This window comes from Hetaerina americana, unplaced genomic scaffold (assembly GCF_022747635.1).
Source record: "Hetaerina americana unplaced genomic scaffold, ioHetAmer1.1.p SCAF_68, whole genome shotgun sequence".
NCBI lineage: Eukaryota > Metazoa > Arthropoda > Insecta > Odonata > Calopterygidae > Hetaerina > Hetaerina americana.
In genome coordinates, this window is record NW_027287294.1 from 986,862 (window position 1) to 1,007,867 (window position 21,006).

Consider the following 21,006-nt stretch of genomic DNA (forward strand, 5'->3'; position numbering starts at 1 on the left):
AATGAAACAAATGTTTCTAATCGATAACCTTTTTCCCACTTACAAACTTTACACTCTTCAACAACCTTACCCAGTCGTCGAACACTACACATATTAAATGGCACACAAAATTCTATTTCCTTAGGATCCCAATTACTGTTAAGTTGAAGCCTCACTGCCCTGCCTACCTTTCGGGTGGCACGATTTGGATATTCAGTATCGAATTATCAAACATTAATGGCTAGTGTAGTAGCATATCTTGCAAGAACTAAATGATAATTTTGCATCGGACCTTATTAAATAAAATATCAAGACTAACAAACAAAAGCCCTTCTTCAGAAACTGACAAAATCGCAGAGGGTGAAAATTTTTTCCGCACTCTTCCATTGATAATTTTACGACAGACTTAACTAAAACATTTGACAAGTCATTTGTTAGATCGTTGGATTGCTACTATTCGAGCCAGTGCCCACACAAAATTCGACTTGAATTTTCATTTCTCGTGACGCACTGAGACAAGAAATCGACGGCATAATAATACTACGGTAAATTGAAATTTGAAAAATAAAATTCCGAAAATTTCACAGAGTTTTGCTGAAATTTGTGTTCCACTGAAATTCAATGGAACTAGAAAACTTTGCATTGGTTCAAATTTGATCATGAAGTTCCATAAGGTTGAGTCGAGTACCATAGAATTTACTCAAGTTAAACTATCGATTTTAGAGGGGACAACGAATAGATAAAAATACGTTTCTGATGCGCCTATTCTTACATGGAAGGCAAGCAAAAGGTACCAATAACATTGAGAAGGAAGGAAACATACGAGACAGTGACTCAATCAATACAGGAATTCTTCACTAGGAGTGGTGGGAGGAAACACCTTTTCCGGGTACGAAATCGAAGATATGAACAGTGAAACATTAAGGCGCAAACCAAAACTAATAAAATGAAAACTACGTAAGAGAAACTAAGACGATGTTTCCGATTTTAAATTCCATATATTTCCATCCTTGGTTGGACGAATTAGTGAGAGATGATGAAATATTACTCAGGGAAATAAGGTGCCAAGTAGATCGCGAGCTACTCTCAAGAGACTTAGACAATCTCGGAATGGTACAATAAATGGGGATTAACACTTAATATAGATAATGCACAGTTTTGAAATTTTGGAACAAAGATGAAAGCGGCGAACAGGATATAAACTACGAAATAGAGGGTTCAGTACTGACTACGGCCAATCAAGTTAAATATGTAGGGGTTGTTCTAACACCACGCCTTTCATTGGGAGCACATATCAGGGCACTATACGGATCAGCTTTAAAGAAACTCGGCTTCATAAACGGGTGGTGGGGAAATGTAATGAGAAAGTTAAAGAGAGGTGTTATTTTGCTCTAGTTAGACCTCATTTGGCATATGCTGCTATTATTGGGGATCCGTGGGAGAAAATTTGGCAAAAAGAATTAGATAAAGTCCAGAGAAAATCCGCTAGATTCGTTAAAAATTGTTATCATAAGAACACATGAGTGACAGCTCTCTTAGGGGAATAGGCTGGGAACCACTTGAAGTGCGGAGAGAACAAGCGAGACTTAGACTTTTAGAAAGATTCAGAAACAAACGTGTCTAACGATGACACTAAAGGAATTATAATGGCCCCACACTACTTAGGTAGATCAGACCTTAGAGATAAAATAAGGGAGATAGATTCCAGGACAGATAAGCACAAGTACTCATTATTTCCCCGAACAATCAGAAATTAATACTATAAGAAACATTTTTTATATTCGGTTTTCGGTATGTCCATCAGTGCTTCCTGCGATTTTTCCATTACTTCCTCTCGGCTGCTAAAACGCGTTCCCCGTAATGGTTTTTTAACTCGATTGAACAGAAAGAAGTCACAGGGAGCCAAATCAGGTGAATTCGGTGGCTGTTGGATGGTATTTGTTGCATTTTTCGTCAAAAAATTACGAATAATGATAGCACTGTGCGACGGTGCGTTATCATGGTGCAAAATCCACGAGTTTTCTGCCCACATTTCTGGTCTCTTTCGGCGAATTGCTTCACGCAAACGTCTCATAACGCCCAAATAATACTCTTTGTTTACTGTCTGGCCTTCTGGCAAAAATTCATGACGCACTACACCGTTGTAATCCATGAAAACCGTCAGCATTGCCTTCTTTTTTGACTGAAAACGACGTGGTTTTTTTGGTCTCGGCTCATTTGGTGAACGCCATTCACTTGCCTGATGTCTGGATTGCGTGTCGTACTCATAAACCCACGTCTCGTCTCCAGTAATGATCCTTTTGATGAATGTGGGATCGGATTCAGCCTCGCAAATCATGTCTTTTGCGACGTCAACACGGTGTCTTTTTTGCATGAAATTGAGGTCTTTTGGCACCAACTTTGCTGCTACACGACGGAAACCCAAATCATTAACCACAATGTCTTGGGCGGATCCATAGGCAATGTTCAAGTCCTCCGCTATTTCTCTGATGGTTAATTTGCGGTTATTGACCAACATTTCTTTTACTTTATCAATTTTTTCACCGACTTTCGATGTCGATGGTCTGCCACTGCGTTCATCATCTTCGATTGACTCACGACCACTTCTGAACCGCTCGTGCCACTGGTAAACGACCGTTTTTTTTAGAGAATCGTTGCCGAAACACTTTTCCAACATTTCCAACGTCCGTGCGCCACTAAATCCGTTTTTTACGCAAAATTTAATACAAGTTCGTTGTTGCAAATTTAAATCCATTTCTGCAATTGTAAAAAATCGCCAACACACACAGAGATAGATGTACTCTTGGCTACGTAACTTTTGCAAATGTCAAGTTATGACACTAAGATTTAAAGGGAATATCAACAACAGATGTACCAATTTAACAAAAAAAACAGAACTCAAATCGGAACGATGGGAGCGCCACACGGTGGTTATTCCGGGAATTTTTTGATCAAGGTAGTATTTCAAACCTGCAAGTATTGGGGGTGGAGAAAGAGAGAGAGAGGGAAAGAGTTGTTTGTGTCTCTTTGGGGATGAAAATGTATAACTAAGGACGAGGGGGTGGGGGCAAGAAAGTATAAAAAACGGGCCAGCAGGGGTTAACTACCCCCGCTACCACCCATAACGTACGAGTTTTCAACCATGTCCCGCACCTGCACCTGAGATATTCTATGTCTCATGAGGGGGGACCGCGGGGAACTTGGGTAGTGGGGAGGGGGGTTAGTTGGAAGGAGGGAAGGAAGTGAACAACCTCCGGTCCCACACCAACATCTCCAGGGGGTATTTAGGGTGGGGGGAGGGAGAGCACGTTGAGGTACCTGCTTATGGCTTCACGCTGAGAGTCACGCGATTTAAATTCAGGGCGGAGATCGTCCGATTACGCAGCGAATGCGAAATATTTCCCGCGAAAGGGAAAACGCCGCGTGGGAGTATCTAGTATCTTGAGGGTCGGGATGAAAAAAAATAAAAGAAAAACAGCCTCTTATCATAATGAAAATCCGAAATAATTTAGCGAGCAGGGTTGGGGGTAGAGTAGAGAAGGGTGCACTGGAAAGGGCGAAAGAGAAAGCCCTTAAGGAGGGCGATATGAGATGGAATCCTTGACAATGCAAGGAGAGATAATGAACGGCCAGAGGCGGGTCACCGGAAGATGGCTCTGAGATTTCTCCACTGCTGGGCGGAAGGATATATATATATGCATTCAGAACTTGCGAGCGATGACAACGCTGGAGTTCTCAAACTCGCCCTGCACACACACACACTCTCACAGAGTCCAGACATCAGCTGCCGTACATAACAGTAATAATAATAAATAATGGTCCAAAGAACGGATAAGGACTTTCGACGGACAAAGGAACGTTAGAACACGACTTCGTGGTATTTCTGGGGAACTTTCAACAGATATTATTTCAAACATCCACTTTTAACTCTCCACCGAACACAGTGATACACCAAGCTAAACCATTCTGAAGCCGCACGCACGAATTCAAGTCTCACGTCCAACATATTTAGTCACCTCACTCTATCTCGCTTTGCCAACATTCTTCTTCAATCTCGCTATCTCCTACAACTACTCTCCCGTCCTCCTCCGAACACCACTCCACAACATCATCCTCCCTTCCCACACCCTTCACTTTTTCCTTCCTGCCAGATCACCATCTCGCGTGCACGCAAAAGGAAAAAATGTAACGCTCCAAAAGATGTTGTCGTTTCGTTGCAGCCTTTTCACATTAACCGTCAAAAATTCATCCAAGGACTCTTGGCCCCCTGAAGGCATTTTCATTTTTATCCGCGGTAACTTTAAGACCTGCTAGCTAGCTCTCTTCCGCCGGGAGTTTCTCTTTCATTTTCTCCACGATACATTTCTTGGGTCTCCCGTTAGAAAGAAAACCCAATGGGGGAGGAGGTACACGGCGGTCATCTCGTGTGTGATGATAGCAACGGGGCACAAGGTTTATCCCGAAAGTAGTTCCGGCACAAAATGAAGCGAGGAAAGAACACGTACTAATAAAAAAAATAATAACCACGGAGGCGACAGTAGGAGGACCGGGCGCACCTGCTTGGAGGGCTTGCGTGATCGGGGGAGGTCGAGATCGACGGGAGATTCCACATCAGCGTCGTGGCCGTCCGCTCACGGATGGCGCCCCTCGGGGGATATATCACGGCGCTCACGTATATCACGGACCTGCGATGGACATGACGTGACCACGATAATGGGGACTCGTCGGGGGGGAGAGGTGGTCGGTCGGCAGAGATGGATTCACCGCTCGAGTGAAGATTTTCTTTATCTCAAAACACCACATACTACTACTTTTTCCGACGTCCTTACGAAAAAACTGAAACGATTTTTTTTACAAGAACATCTCTGAAAACCACCGCCACATTAATCAACCAGAAGGAAGGTTTTGACGAAGGGCAAGAGTTCAACTCAGTCCAAATCTCCCGGCGTGAGAAATTCACAGACTAGGGTTGGGATGGGTGGGTTGGAGGCAATTCCTCTCTCTCTCTCTGTGCCACCGGCTGTTTCTCACGAATATATGGGCATCCAAAAAAATAACATCCAGTTTGTGCGAAGCAGGAGGCTTGAACTACGAAAATGAATCACCGTATTTGAACCCGAACCTGTTGGTCATTAGCCGACAGCTCTATTAACAGGACTACCATGAGGCATACATACACGTCTTCTCGCCTAGTTTAATATTAGAGCAGAATCGAATGTTTACGGCAGTTCAGTTTTAATTACGAGAAAACAGTTAATTAGGGCAATATTTTTAATAGAAAGAGACGAGCTTTTCCACAGAATGTAAGTACGATTCTCTTTCATTTAAAATATGGATATACAAAACTTCCACGAAGGGGAAAACCTGTAAGGATCATATTTGATTAGGACTCCATTCTACCCTTAAGTTGTGTTTCGGATTAATCTACCGACTATGTATTAACGTTGTCAGCCCTGACTAACACAACACAAATCGTCCCCACTCCATATACTAACTACACCATCTCCCCATTCTTCAATTCCGGAAACGTCCAACATAACCTTCATTTCTCTTGCTTCCAATACTTCTTACCAGAATTTCCTAGCTGTTCATTTTAATGAACAAAAACACACTAAATATGAAAAAAAAGGACGTTACCCCATGGATATATCATGATATTTACGAATTAGGAAGACGAAACCCAGCCAACGGATATTATTACGATAGGCAAAGCATATAGAAGAAAAGGGGAGGCCATTACGCCGAAGGATAAAAAATATTACCAAGCATTTCTCTTTCTTCTCCTCGTAAGGTGGAGAAGCCCAGTGCAGAGGCGATAAAAATACGACCATTCTAAACAACTGCAATAATATAAGGTTGGTACAGCGGTAAAAACAAGTCCACCTGAGGTGTTCCATATAAAAGAAACTTCTCCAATGAACAGGGATGGAGGGGGAAACGAGATACTCCTTGGTCGGAGAGGGGGAGGGGAAAAGTGGGTGTCTCGGTAAAAAATAAAGACAACCTCCCAAAGAGATGGAAGACCAGAGAGCGGCAGCACCCTCGTCGTCGACCCTTCCGAAAAATCAACCCCCCCCCAAAGTGGTTGGAGTGGGTGTCAGGCGAGGGGGATGAAAGAGGGGTGGGAGGACTTGGGCGACAAAGACGGCGGATGTGCCAGGGGAGGCGGCCGCAGCGAGAACATTCTCCTCAAACACACAACGACCACTCTTCCTCCCTTCGCGGGCAGTGTTCGGCCGGCAATTATATTATATAACAGAGGGACAGCGACGAGCACTCTAAGGAGAGAGAGAGAGATTTATTAAGGTGCTCATTTATAACCATTTGAGACCCGTCAAAGTGGCTAATAAGTATAACTGTCATTTAGGTAACAAGGTGAGATAACAACCCGGGAATCATAACTGCAAAATTTTCATCTAAAACTCGCAAACTACCCGTCCATATCGATATGAACTCGGGCGGGGGGGGGATCGGAGAGGCACCTCAATTCCATATCCCGACACTCCACGCGTTTCCTCTCCTTTAGAGACGGTGAAATTTATGCATTAGAAACAGACACATTCCAAATACATCGCTGAATAAATGCACACACACACACACATACATATGTGCGTGTGTGCATGTCGGTACTCGTGTAAGTTTATACATAATATATACTTACAAGGCAACAATTTCAACGTGGGAAAATCATTCGCCTTTAATAAGGGGGACCAGTTCGTTTCCCTGAGCTAGCTCCCAACGATTTCCCATGAAGATCTGTTACCCGAGGTTGAGCACAGTACTCGATCAAGGGCTAAGGGTGTCCAAAGACGTGTCCAGGAATCCAATCTGGACCCTAGGCTCAGCAGTTCAACGCTCTTCCACCTGGTCTACCACGCCCAGATATGTCTATCCATATATATTCCCATATATATATATATATATATATATATATATATATATATATATATATATATATATGTATATATGTATATATACACACACATATACATTTATATATTTATCCTCTTCCACCCGCTTTTCAACTCTCTCCTACCAATTCCCTAATGTACTTACTTCCAGCAATGTAGTTTACCTTCTTAAGTGCCAACTGTGCCCTGCCTTTTATATTTAACAATGTACCACATTCCTAAATATTGGAATCAATAACCACCGGGCCTAATGCAAGAACTATTCCCTGATTAATATGCTCCCAATCCCCAAACATACCTCCGATCACAACACTCCCTTCGATAAATGCTCTAGTGTCTCCATTTCAGCCTCCCGTCCACCCTCCGACCCTCCACTTAAACTCAAAACAATGGAGCAGGCGTTTATCTGGCTCATGGATTCCTGGAATGACCCAGGTATTAATATTAGACATTAATTACCCCAATCTTCATGTATTTTCATTCACCCTCCGCTCCCAACACCTTCCATATTATTCTCAGTGCTCTAAAAATTCCCTTAGCAAACCTTTCCCCACCTTCCCCTTCCATCCAGCGTCTCCAGCCCCTTCTGTTATGACCTTCTCTCCTCAGTCCCTTCCTTGAGAAAGGTGGCTTTGACCACCGAAAATTCGAAATCCTAAGAGTTTCTTTAGTTATATTTTTTGTGTTCTTGTTTGACATTGCTAATTAGTTTATTCATATCCGTGGGACTTTCATATAGTTTTCTACATCTACTTATTACCCCGTAAGCCCAGTTTCATTAGGAAGATCTGGTGCCCGGGAAAAATAGAGTGAAGTAGAGGGTGCCAAGGGGCGTCCTCGGGAATCGAACTCTAACCCTTCGATCAGTTTCCCAGCGCTTTACTCACTGGACTACAATACATATGAAACATGTCATACTGTCATATGAATACAATATTGTGGATACAAGATCATTTTTTTGCCACCCCAGGACTTACGACGAGGGAGGTTATATGGGAACTATGGTCGACACACCAGGGGAGAGGGTACGTCCGTAATGCAGTCAGGTCTTTCTCGTCGGGTATGGAAGGGAGTTGAAGGAGGCAAGGGGAAAGGGTTACGGGAGGCGCGAGGGTGAGCGAAACAAGAAGGCGGGCACATTGACCAGATGGGACGGGGACAATGGACGACAAAAGGAAAAGAGGGTCCACGAGGGAGGGTACCCCATGTCGCCGCAGAGGGGGTGGGGGGCGGTAATCCCAGTGGGTACTTGATTTTGAAGGGAAGGGAGTCGTCTGTGTGTTTGTGTGTGTGTGTGTGTGTGTGTGTGTGTGTGTGTGTGTGTGTGTGTGTAGGGTCGTCTCACCCAGGAACTCCGTCCACAGTGTGGAGGGTATGGAAGAGTGGGAGGGATGATTGAGAGGAGGAGGGGCTTAGGCCGCCGCCTTCGTCGACGAGACGCGATTAAAAAATTTCCCGCCCTCCCATCGAGGAGGGGTCAGCAGCCTTGCTTTCTCCGGTCGCGTGCCACAATCAATAACCTAACACACACACACTCACACACAAAATATCCCCTCCGTCTTGCTGGCGCGCGCGCCGGCACCCCTCTCGCCTCGCGTCCGTCCGCTTCTTCCCCACACGATTCGGAAATCGTTTGTTTTTCACCGAACCCCAACCCCGCGAATGGAAGCACCGGAGACCCGCCCGCCCCCCCCTAAGGCACACCCCTTCCCACCGTCGTGTTCAAGAAAGGCAGGGACGGTAAAAGGGTCGACTAGAGAGAGCAGTCGAGCCTTTATCCGCCTCACTCTAATTCAACGTCAATTGTTTGAAATGAATTACGCAGGGCACGAAGGTTCCGCGATTCTAACTGCCAAGTTTTTTAAATCTGGATCGGTTGTGAAAGGTGGAAAGAACTATGTAGCTGTCACGAATATTTCTTTGGGAACGCTTGCGAATACCCAACGTCCTACAGCCCACAAAACTTAGCCCCCCGCGATATTCATTTGTACGGGCCACAAAAAAAATCGTTCAGGAGGCCGGCGTTTTGAAAATTATGATGTCATAGTTACTCGTCGCCTGTGATATCAAAAGAGAGACTTCTTTGTTTGCGGCTATCAAGGACTTGAAAAGGTATGGGTTAAGTGTCTGAATGTACAGGGTGAATATTTAGAGAAAAAATGAAGGATTTCAGGAAGTTACTTTGATTATTATTAATGCCGCTTTATCGTTTTGCGAGTTATTTATTGACCAACCCTCGCGTATCTCGACCAAGTAATTCCATTCGCTTGCTCTCCTCAGGCTTTTTTAACTAATTGATAACCCGGTTTCTCCATTAATTATGACTTCAATTTCGCGAATGAGTACATTATCAGAATGAGTATATTATAATTCTCTGTGTTTTAAACTTTGGGTTTGTTGAGATAGGAAGCTGTGTGCGAGAAGAACGGGTCAAAATCAAAACTTTCCCTTGACAATTTATCAATCCTATTTCATCGAAGAGTGATAATGTGTCCTAGGTGCGAGGTATATATATTCCTATTGCAAATATACTCTCGTATAAATCGGAATTTTAATAAAAAATGTCAATGAAAAAATCAAGGGTTGGTCTATTCAAGAGAGAGGCATCTTATGCAAGTTATAAAAAAAAACGTTCTTCAAGTTGTGAGTTAAACTTCCACAAGGTCGTATCCTGCAATTCACTGCAATTTCCACCATGTGCAAATGACGTCACAGTTATGAATTTTCATACGGTTATAACTACTGCCGCTAATCGCTACCCTCTCATTGCACCACATCGGAGGGAAAGCAAACAATTTGTAGAAATGCCATTTTGTGCAACACTCGCGGCACTGGCGGTGAATTTACGAACCCACTCAAAATCTCACTACCGATGATACGTAATAATACTGCCGATCAGTTGAAATAATCGAAATACGTATTATTTACAACTAGATAACTATATTCAAAAATGATAAATATAATATCTACTCTTTTGGTCCTCACTACTCGATATCGTGCATTTCACAGAAGGACAAAGGTTGAAATTATAATTAATTGTAAGTAACTCAGCAGCATTAAATAATTTCGTGAAAAATTCCTGCAGTCAGATTCAATTTCCATATTAACGAAGTCATGTAAAGTCCAGCTGACGCCATCTGAACTAAACGTACTTCCATTTTGACCGCTTTTTTCGACGGGCAACCACACTCGAAATGTAGCCCAAACAACCTGAAATGACAACTCTCCCGAATCCTCTGATACACAAGATTCTTTTCAAGTAAGTTTGTTTTTCCCTATTTTGAGAGAGTCGACTCCTTTGGAATGCATTCCGTCGAAGGAGGGCGTAGAAAAGGTTTCTCCATATATATAATATACTCTGAAGAATCCCAATTTTAAAGTTTCAATTGTATAATTAAATAGATAAATATATATTTTCTAAACAGTACTTATAAGGAGGTAGAGTATTCATTCCAGAATCAAGAGCAAACACTCCTAAGAACCCCTGATCTAAGGTAAACGGTGGTTTACACATTTAGTTAAGACTCTAAACACCGCGGAAATTCTGTGTCATCGTTGCGATAAACGTGAAATTCAGAATAGCATTATACTCCCAGGTATTTAATTAATGCGATAATACATTTGAGAATAAATATGAAACTCTCCAGATTTTCATTTTCCATCAACTTTAACTATCATTTCCCCCACCAATTTTCATTCCTTTATCAAGTCTAAGTACTACAATTACACCTAATTTTTATACCGATCATATTGCATGAATTGATCACATCTAACACATTTGATTAACTCATATTTTAAGGTCCATATAGCCTAAAAAACTACGGCTTAACGTACTCAATGACTTGGCGATTAATAAACATTTACACTCATGGGCTGATTCAACTTTGGGCCTTCACATTATCACGAACCCTTAAGCTTGTTAAAAATATCCCCAAAAAAATGGGCAGCGAGACAATTTTCTTTTGAAACCAAAAAAGTTGTCTAGACCTTACGTTACATTCATAAGCTATTTCTGGTAGTATAAAATAGAACCATAAACACAGTAATCAACCCGAAGGTCGGTTTGGGGTAGGTGATGGTAGAGATCACCCAGTACTAAGCCCTATACGGCGTGTGAAATTCACACATCAGGGTACGGGGGGGGGGGGCAGTTCCTTTCCCTGTGCCGGTTATGGTTTCCCAGGAAGATCTGGTACCCGAAAAATCACTTTAGCTTGGGTGGAGCTGCAGGTGCCAGTGTGGCTTGCCCGAGAATGGAACCCGGGCCCTCCGGTCAGCAGTCCAACGCTCTACCTGCTGGACTACCACGACCCTCTGACAGTACAATGGAAAAAAATGCAAAACAAAAAACTAGAGAAAATACGTCTTTCCAACGAAAAATTAGGTAAATTGAAAATTAATTTTTTTCGGCATACTACTTTTATCGTTGCGCCAAAAAACTATTTCCGTCCTTGGTTCTCTATAAATCATTTACCGTGCTCTTGGTGTCTTAAACGCCTTAGTTTAAGACCACAGGGCTATTTGCATCCGTTTGGGAACGCAAGTGTTGTGGGTCGCGTAACAAAACTGTTCTCAATAAAATTACATTATACATTCCAGGCATGCCATAATTCGAGGCCTAACGCGCGACAACAAACTAGCAAAGATGACGGAGTTCCTCCTTAGAATCAACATCACACGTGACTCAACTGAACCCATAAAACGCCCTGAACGTGAGGAAGGACAGCGACCTATTTTCGCAAGGGCCCGATCTCTTTCTTACATCATCCAGTGGAAGGACGGAAGTAGAAGAGAAGCCAAATTCGCCAGACTTGTGCGGGAAATGAAGGCGAGTATAATGGTGACAAACCGTTCGCCAGATCAATCATAAAAAGTGCATCCGGCTCTTATGGCAGCTCTTTCCTTTGCCAATTTCTCAGAACTGCAAAAGGGGATATGCGAGTAAGGACACCGACGGCGATGCATTGGCCGCTAAAGACTGAGGAAACAATGCGTTCTGCATCGGCGTCCGTCTTTCCTGGAACTCTCTGAATAGTAAAATCACGATGGTAACAGCTAAAGAGATAAGTTTCGCCGGAAACGTTTCGAGAGGGAATCGCGGGGAACTTGTCAAGTTGTGTATCGCAAGAAACGCGCTATCGGAATAGTTATTTCTACCGAACGCACGCCAACGATTCTCTCTTCAGTCAAAAAGACATTGCTTATGACGCCGCCACTTCAAAACTGGCCGGACTGAGTCTCCCGGCCTCTCCCTTGTGAACACAAACGAGAGAGAATTTCGGCCCTCGCATTTCACACTTTGGGGTCTTAATATTTCTACACACGCAATCTCCAAGCCGTCATGTACTCTTTTCCGTGGATACACACTTTATTTTTATTTATTTTAGTACTCTGCAAACCACCACTAGGGAGTGTGACAGGGGGTGATCACACACCAGACTAATTTTGACCCGCATATGACCCTACCGCGGTCTGACATTGTTATTCTGATCGCTTAACGTTCGTGGAATATATGACCTGTTGAATCTATCTGTGCTATGCACACTTAATCTCTCTAATTTTATTGACATGATCTCTCCTACAGTAGTGCGATGGGGGTAATAATACATTTTCAACAACATTTCTAAAGAGATGTCCTTCCAATTTTTGCTGGAGATTTCATCTGTAATTTATATTTCGCTCATTGAGTGATTCCCAGCCTAGCTGCTCTAATACTTTGGATACGCTACTTAGTTTATCATAACTACGTTTTACAAATCTAGCTCCTCTACTTATTAATCGGCACAGTCCAGCACTTGTAAAGAACGTGAGTCACTGCGACACTTGCCTCTCTTCTTAATTTCACTAGTTTCTCATGGCAAGCGTCTTTTTCACCTTCAATTTACGTTTAAGTTTACGTGTCATGTTGGCACAAGAAAGCGAGCGATACCGAACCCTCCTCCCTCCCACGTCCAATTAAGACGGGACAGCAAAGGAAATGAGTCAGGACACCATTATGCTTAGGGTTGAGAAAGAAGAAAAATACAACGAACCTCATTAATTCTTTTTGTCAAGTTACCTCGCGTCGCAGGAATTGTGAAAGGTACGGTAGAAATGTAATTTCTGATAGTTTCACAAGGAAATAAACTCTAAATAAACGGGTGCAGGGCCAACGTCGAGGAAATTCTGGGTAAAAAGGAAACCTATTTCATCTCCTGAGTTTCTTAACGTTCGTTCACGTTCTTTCGGTGTTCCGGGGAGACACGTTGTTTCGAATTGTCCCGAGGATTATAATATTTAGACAAATAAGAAGGAAAAACAGTAAACAAAGATTTTCCCGCGATATTCCCCGGATCCCAAAAGATTATTTCCTTTAAATCTCCGCCGCTCTCAATTGAGTCCTCGTTCTTTTTCACTTCTAAAGCCATTTTTTTGTAAATTAGATGGAAAATTAGCTTATTATTTTTTAAAGTCATCGAGAATCTTCTTAAATCAGGACGTAAGAACCTGACAAAGGGAACTTTGTCGGGAAAAAAAAACAATTAAAGCATTTAAGAAATTTTTGATTGCACATTTAATAAATAAGTCGCATCGTGCAAATACTCATACTTTCACTCACGAGCGAGGGTGGCAGAAAAATCAACATTCCGATTAGTTAAAAGAAAGTCTTGTCACGGCGTCGATTTTTAAAAAAAAATCGATATTTTTGTTCCAAATGGAACCATTTTGTTTCCATAGTGCACTCCGGAAATAACGAGATTCGAATGTCGCCACAATTCCCGACAAGGCCTTCTTTCGTTCCGGGCCGTTCCTTCACGGTCCCGGGTTCACACAGGAACGTCCGCTAACTCATTATCTATAAACTTGATGAATAACTGATCGAAGCACTTTTATACTCGATAAATTTAATTAATTTATTTTTTTGTAAAATAATAAAAAAATTATCAGGTTGGTGGAGTGCTTCTATCAGTAATTCATTATGTTCGACTTCCACCAAAACCACGCCTGAAGCTCCTCAATTTATTGTAAACTCGATGCCCGCTAGTCAAATTGGGAAGGTCACTCTGTCGACTAATTCACTGCCCTGTCATTAATGCTATTTCACCGCTGATTAAAAGGCATTCGATGGAAGAAGGGATACCCACGTTACACCAATCGATCACCACTCGAGTTTCAAACCGATCAGCTTCGAAGTAAAAGTTACAGGGACGGGAACCCCGACTCCTCGCATCGCTCACTCGCTGCTACGCACACAAACTAAACGCGAGCACGTCCTCGTGGAAGAACAGCTGATCACGCGACGGGGTTTTCGTCGGAAACGGGAAAATTTTGAGGACGGAGACAGGGGAATGGAGAAAGAGATAGAGTGGGGGGGAGGGAAGAAGAAGAAGAAGAAGAATGTGGAGATAAAACGCGGGGAGAGTGGAGAATTGAGACAAGGAGAGAGGGAGAGAAAGAGGGATGTTGGGGAGGCAGGGTGTGGGCTCGGGGGGGGGATTTAGGAAGGGTTCGCCAGACTTTTTCCCCCTTCGCATGACGAGGGGACAGCGGCGACCGACAGGAAGTTCTCAAAAGCACTCGCCGCGCATGACAAATCCAGTGGGCTGTGACCCCTCCCCTCTCCCCGTTCTTCCATCTCCCCCCCCCGAATCCCGCCCACGCGCCAACTACGGTCAAACCGACACCGAGGGGCATCCTTATAAGTAAGCACTCTTGACACCACACAAACACCCATGAGGGACTCAATTCGTGCGAGCTCACGTCGGCATATTCTTCGGTTTTGTTTCGTCTTTTGTTTCACTCATCACGTCCGTTCGAGAGCTCGGGTGAATGACGCAAAACTCCTTCCCATTTGACAGTTAGCAGCCATACCGCTCAGGACGTGGAACTTGATAAACAAAGGATGATGTTACCAGGTACTATTGGCACTGCTCGCTCCTTCATTTGAAATTGCGTGCAGCATTGTCGAATACATCGCCGGCCCACTTACAACTTCATCAGGATTTCGCGAAATTAGTCGTAAAAATTACCCCCAGGGCAATTTGAATGTTCTGAGAGTGGGCGGAATGGAGAGTGTTTTTGCCTTCGTCAATTCTTCGTCGATTTAATCACAAAATTTTCCATTATCCGTCAAACTTGTACCAAATTAAGCCAGTCAAATTAGAAGTTTCGGGAACGTTTCACACCTATTATTAGGTAATCTACCGGTTAAGGTAGGTTTTTGGATGGACGTAATTACTAATTAAATAATTTTTGGCCCCTAGCAAAACACAACATCCTACTCTACATCAGGTCCCTCTTCAGCTCCGAGTACTTTCTTCCTCCCTTCATCCCGTCCAAGATCCCTATCCTGTTCCTTCCCTTTCCTCGTTTGCCTAACATTCTCCCCTCAATTACAGTCTTCAACATCCCACTGCCGGTCAATACCTATGCTCCTAATTTACTCGATGTCCTTATTAATATCACAATTTGTCTCCAATGCTCTGGAGTGGCGGGTATAAAAATATTTGAGGCGTTGTGGTGGACCACGATCTATTACACATTAGTAAACATTGACGTACAACATGGCTTGTGAGGGCCACTGCAGAAACAAAGTTATGGCATGCAAGAATTGACGATTTTACGACACGACAAACCGTTAAACGATACACACTAGTCGATCGAGTTTAACGCCGACAGCGATGGAATTGTTCTGGCAACGCATTGCGAAGGCAGACGCGATCATGAGGAGAAGCTTCAGGGAATTCTACTGTTTGACAGAGCCAAAGGCTACGGAATGGCTTCTCTCTCTCCCAAAAATCCGCGGCCACAAGCAGTGGAAAGCATTACATGTTCCAATTATTATAACGACCAAGAAAACACAAGGAATGCCATTAATTGCCATTGTAACATATTGTTTATTTTCGGAATTCCGAAAAAAAACTAAATACGATTGTCAACAAATATAGTCGTAAATTTTTTCGAGACGGAAGTTTGATTGTAATCTCGTTACGGACGGTGAACTTCGATTCTCTAAAATTATATACTAGAACGGATATCCTCTCGACCCTAGGCCATTTGAGGAACATTTTGAGGCAGTGAAATGAATTCTAAAATATTACAATCACATATTTAACACTACCATTTTATCGTCGTGGCTACGGGGAGAAGAAATTCCACTAGAACAATACTCCGCGAAAGAATGTAATATATATTTTAAAAAAAACCATATGTAATGTGGCATTCGTCGAGGGGTTTTAGATATTTTTAGAAAAATTTACAATTTGAAAAAAAAAAACACTTTCAGAGTCTTAAATTTCGATTGGAATCACCGTCATATTCCGGGTGCCGGGGGGGGGTGTTTCGCGTGGACAATAAAAACGCGGAGAAGGTAATTCAGACCCCCCACACCCCCTCAGAATTAACGGCTCCGTGGAGATATTGATCTCTCGGGCGAAGAGGACATGTGTCATCTGGACAGGGACGAGTTAATGACCGCTAGTTACGAGCTCGTAAACTAACGAGGCGGGGAACGCCAGCGTTGTGAAGGGGCAGAAGGGACTCTCTCCTCACTGGACCGGAATTCCGCATCCGAAATTATCGTCATGAATTCCACACACACAAAATTATCGCCAATAATCCCCCCGTCTGAAAGCGAGATAAAAAAGACACCGATCTACTGCCTAATGGAGGAAGTCGCCCGTTAATGTAATCTGTCATTTGCGTTTTTAAAATTACAATTGTGATCCCAAGGCCACGTAAAAAGCAAAAAGACTTCCTGTACGATGCAATTTAAGAGGGAAATGGATTCAGTCACATGATTCGCGAGTCTAAATCGTCACAACTACATGCCACCAATACGAATTCAACGTGTATTTCTATAGATATATATTTATCATACTCTGCAAGCTGCCACAAGGGGGTGAGTGGCATGGTGTGCTAAACGCCAACAGTCATTAGCGTAGGTAATAGGCGGGTGACTTTCAAATGTTAGGTTCATCCGGTAGTCTAGCTGGGGGCCACGTATCTGTGATAAATTACCGAAGACCCGACATGGCATACAACTTAAATTCGCACGACTTTGCATGCACTAGATATGTACGTATAATGGAATTCTCCAGGTGAAATGTTCATTAAATGCATTTCTTGCTAGTGCGTTTACGTATGGGTTTTTCTGGTTACGCAAATGGGGCCACTCGAAAAGTTCGAACGGGAGTTCTGATATTCAATTTTTAAACTTCAATCTTTCGTTTTCGTGTTCTCATGGTACATGCTGTTACTTACAATTCAGACTACACCTAAAAATTGACCTTCCGGCAAAACAATGCTCTTTCACATCGGGTTCCGCTTCTTGACGCAAAGTACAATCGATGTCAGACTATAGATGAAAATACTGATCAAAAAGCCGGATCCTGTATATTTTTTTGCACCGTTAAGTTTCTTCGCGCTCACTAGAGCCACGGAATCAAGAGAATGGAGACGTCATACTAATTTCGTTTTTCTAGAATAATCCACGTGCTAATTTAACAAAATTTCGAATGGCTATTTCATTGGCGATTTATTTTAAATCATTCTCCCCGAATATAGACAAGAGTATTTCAAAACAAAACAAAATCTCCAAGTTCCTAGGCTACAAAGAGTACATAATTTCGGTACAATTACTTTCTAGGATTGAAATGGAATGAAAGACTCCATCAGGCACGAAATGAGAATTCTTAGGTTAACGAAGAGTTACTAACGAAGAGTTGCCAAGAAGAGCACTCCCGGACAAAAAGGTTTGCGACATGGAAATATTACAGAACGATGAGTAACTAGCGAACTGCGAAGTTGACTCAAGTCCGAGTAAAATTAAAAAAAACAAAAGCATGATTCGCACAACAAAGAAAAGGATCCGTTTCTGTCAATGGCTCGATTATTTGAAGAATGTTTCGTCCTATCTTGAACGTACCGAGAGACGATAGAATAATATCATAAATGACATATCACCTCACCTTATACCTTTTTACATGCATATATATGACAAAAGAGCAAATTGTTTCGAAACATTAACAGTTGCGTCATGTTACGCCACATAAAACATTAAAGGCCTTGGGCTAAGGGCGTTCCGAGAATTTTAAAAAACCCACATTGGACATTTCAATTCGTCGGAAGGGAAAACTGAATAACTTCCTTCTCAAACAGGAAGCGGGACTGCATGCCTTTATAAGATTCCTATGAATGTAACCAAAGCCTAATTGAAATTCAGAGTAAGGAAAAATAACCTTTTTTACGGCTGAATGACGGCCTGAACCTCAAGAACCAGTGTTTTTCAGACGATATGTAACGTGAAACAAGTCAAGCACACGGAAGACCAATGATTCAACTGAAAGGAAGATTAGCATGTATTTTTCCACAAAAACCTTTTCATAAGGTACAAACAAGTTATCGCATAGGCGTCATTTCCTGGTATACGAGGATGACGCCTATGCGTTGCAACTAGTAGTTTCAAATAAAAAAATTGTTTATGGAAAATACATGGTGTCGTTCGTTCATTCGAAAATGAATTTTCACGAACTCATACCCGATACAATCGAGAGTACTTAAAGACTCAATATCCACAATATTCTCAGATCGGCACACTCAAATTATTCTTCCAGCTTTTCTGATTCGCTGAAACTTAAAATTCTAATTGGTTAACTACTTATGCGCAGGGGAATAAAAATTTAAGAGGTTATTTCCTACCCCCCCCCCGAAAAATGGATCGGGTTTTCAATATCTGACGCCAATTTGCAAGAAGGAAATCGCGAGGCAAACGAACCAAATTAAATTCTAATTTATCTTTTGCGAGTTATTCCACAGGAGATAAACAGCTCGAGACCCCTCTGAAATTGTCCAACTGTGCCAAGTCAAACTGCGCCGATAGGAGGATTCGGGACCAATCACGCAATGGATTCTGTGCGATTTATAACAAGAGAGCACTAAAACGAAAATAATTATTGATTAATCACGATGCGCACTCTAGCTATCGGCGCACCTAATGGAGATGGGATATCATCGACGTAGGTGGTGCATCCATCGCTCAAAATCTAACAGAATGAGAATAAGACGGCATAAAAAAATCTTAAGTCCAACTTATGGACTGAACTACGCAACGGTTAAGAACATCACATCAACAACAACCGAGCCAAATACGAAATTCCGAATGCGAAATTGGAGCACGACAACCAAAGGATACGGTATGGTTCAATCTGATTACAGGATTAATAATGAGACCGCAATCACGAGAAGAACTAAAAGAAATACAAAAAAAATCTTTCATTTCCAAGATGTGGGAAGTTAAAAACGCGAGAATGAAATTATACCAGCAGCAACAAAAATTAGAGCACAATTAAATGGGAAATATAACTTTCATACTAAAATATCACAAGGACTACTGAACATGATTTCATCTTCAACCCGAAAGAGACTTCCGTCCAAGAACACAAGCAAACACAAGATGTAAGTCGTCCGCAAAAGTTTCTTCAGGGGAAGCAAAACTTCAGCTAAATCCTCAAAACTTCCCAACAAATGTCACACGACAATGAAAATATAAGCAAAACACACACACCAACACACACCCGACTATTTAACGTCACCCAAGAAAGGAAGGACTGTCAAACATTTCATACAAGAAGACTTCAGTGGAATTTGACGAGAAAAGCATATGAATACATTTCCGAGAGAAGAAACTTTAGAAGTAGCAACAAAAAATAAGAAAGGGGAAACCATACCGTTTTCCACAGCAACCGGGCAGAAGCACTATAATCACACGCCGAAGAGAATAAAAAACAAACGCAACTCCAAAAAAAAAATAGGCAGTATAGGATTTCCGTGGATGCGAACGTTCCTTCCGTTGACAGAAAAAAAAACAATTTCCACTCTTTCCGATTCCGAACTCTTTTTGAGATGATAACGTGCACGGGGAGATGGAAAACTCCAACCGAGAGAATGACTGTACGAAGGAGGTTTGAAGGAAACTCGAGGTTACCGAAGTTGGGAGGATGGTGTTGGGAGAAGATTCCTCTGAACTCCAGCTAGTATTACGTGCGTCTGCGCCTGAAACTTCTTTCGTCTGGAACAGCATAAGGTGAAGGGGATGGGGAAGAAGGGTGCGGCGGGACGACTGGAGGGGTGTTTCTGCGAAGAGGGACGACGGGGGAGAGAAGGGCGGACACCGGGGAGGGAAGCCGCTTACTTTTCCAAAAGCCGTGGGGAGAGAGAGAGAAGGTTGGTGGGGAATAGGGGGATGTAGAGGGAGGGAGAGAGAAGGGGCCGGGGACACCGCCCAGCTTCGTGGGGTGCGGCGAACGCCCTTTCCGGGAGGAAGGGAGACGCAGGCGCGGGTGATACTCTGCCTGTGGTGTGGCGAGAGGGGACGGCACGGGGGTGCGGGACCACCGCTGCTGGGCATACCTGCCCCAACCAAGACGGCCGGCCGCAGTGGTAGAGGCGGAGAGGGCGAGTCTAAGTGGGCCGGTAAAGGCACAGGAAGAAAGAATCCAGAGCGCACGTTAGTTTTGAATGTGGGTTTATTCTATTCCACGGATGGTGACCTAACACCCCCCGCCACACGCCCTTGCGACGGCTTGCTTGGGGTATTACGAATATGTAGGATGCGATGAAAACGTCGGCTGAGACAATTAACCTACCGCAATAAACACTATTGCTAGTTCTTATCGACGACTTTTAAGATTACATATCGAACTCTAGACCTAAACTAACACCAGTTATCCATTTAATCAACTTTTAAACGTGACCGAAGTTGACACTTGTTCGGAACTAAGTTTTGCACCAGAATTCAAAGTGGATTTACTCTGGGTTTTTCGGATGAATCATTTTTCCCCTCCCACAACAATTGAAACACCATTCCTCATCCTTTATCCCCTTACCCACCCCACCTGGTGCTTGCACCCCCCTGCCACACACCTTTCCGAAGGATCGCGGGGGTATTTATGTAACTCTTAGGACGTATGAAATTCGCACTTTAAGGGTATAATAATAATAATCGTGACCAATTGCTTTCGACCTTGCCTCCGTCCTGATTCACACGAAGTGTTTACAAAACCGAAAATTCCCTCCGTTAATTTTTAATGCGGTAATCCAAAGGGTATCCATCCGGGATTTTAACCTGGGACCCTCC

General features: G+C 42.9%; 1 protein-coding gene across 2 annotated transcripts in view; it reads right to left on the reverse strand.

The window, feature by feature from the left end:
* LOC139696112 (uncharacterized) overlaps window positions 1-21,006 on the reverse strand; it is a 1,156,921-nt gene that overhangs the window by 90,406 nt on the left and 1,045,509 nt on the right. The window lies entirely within an intron of this gene.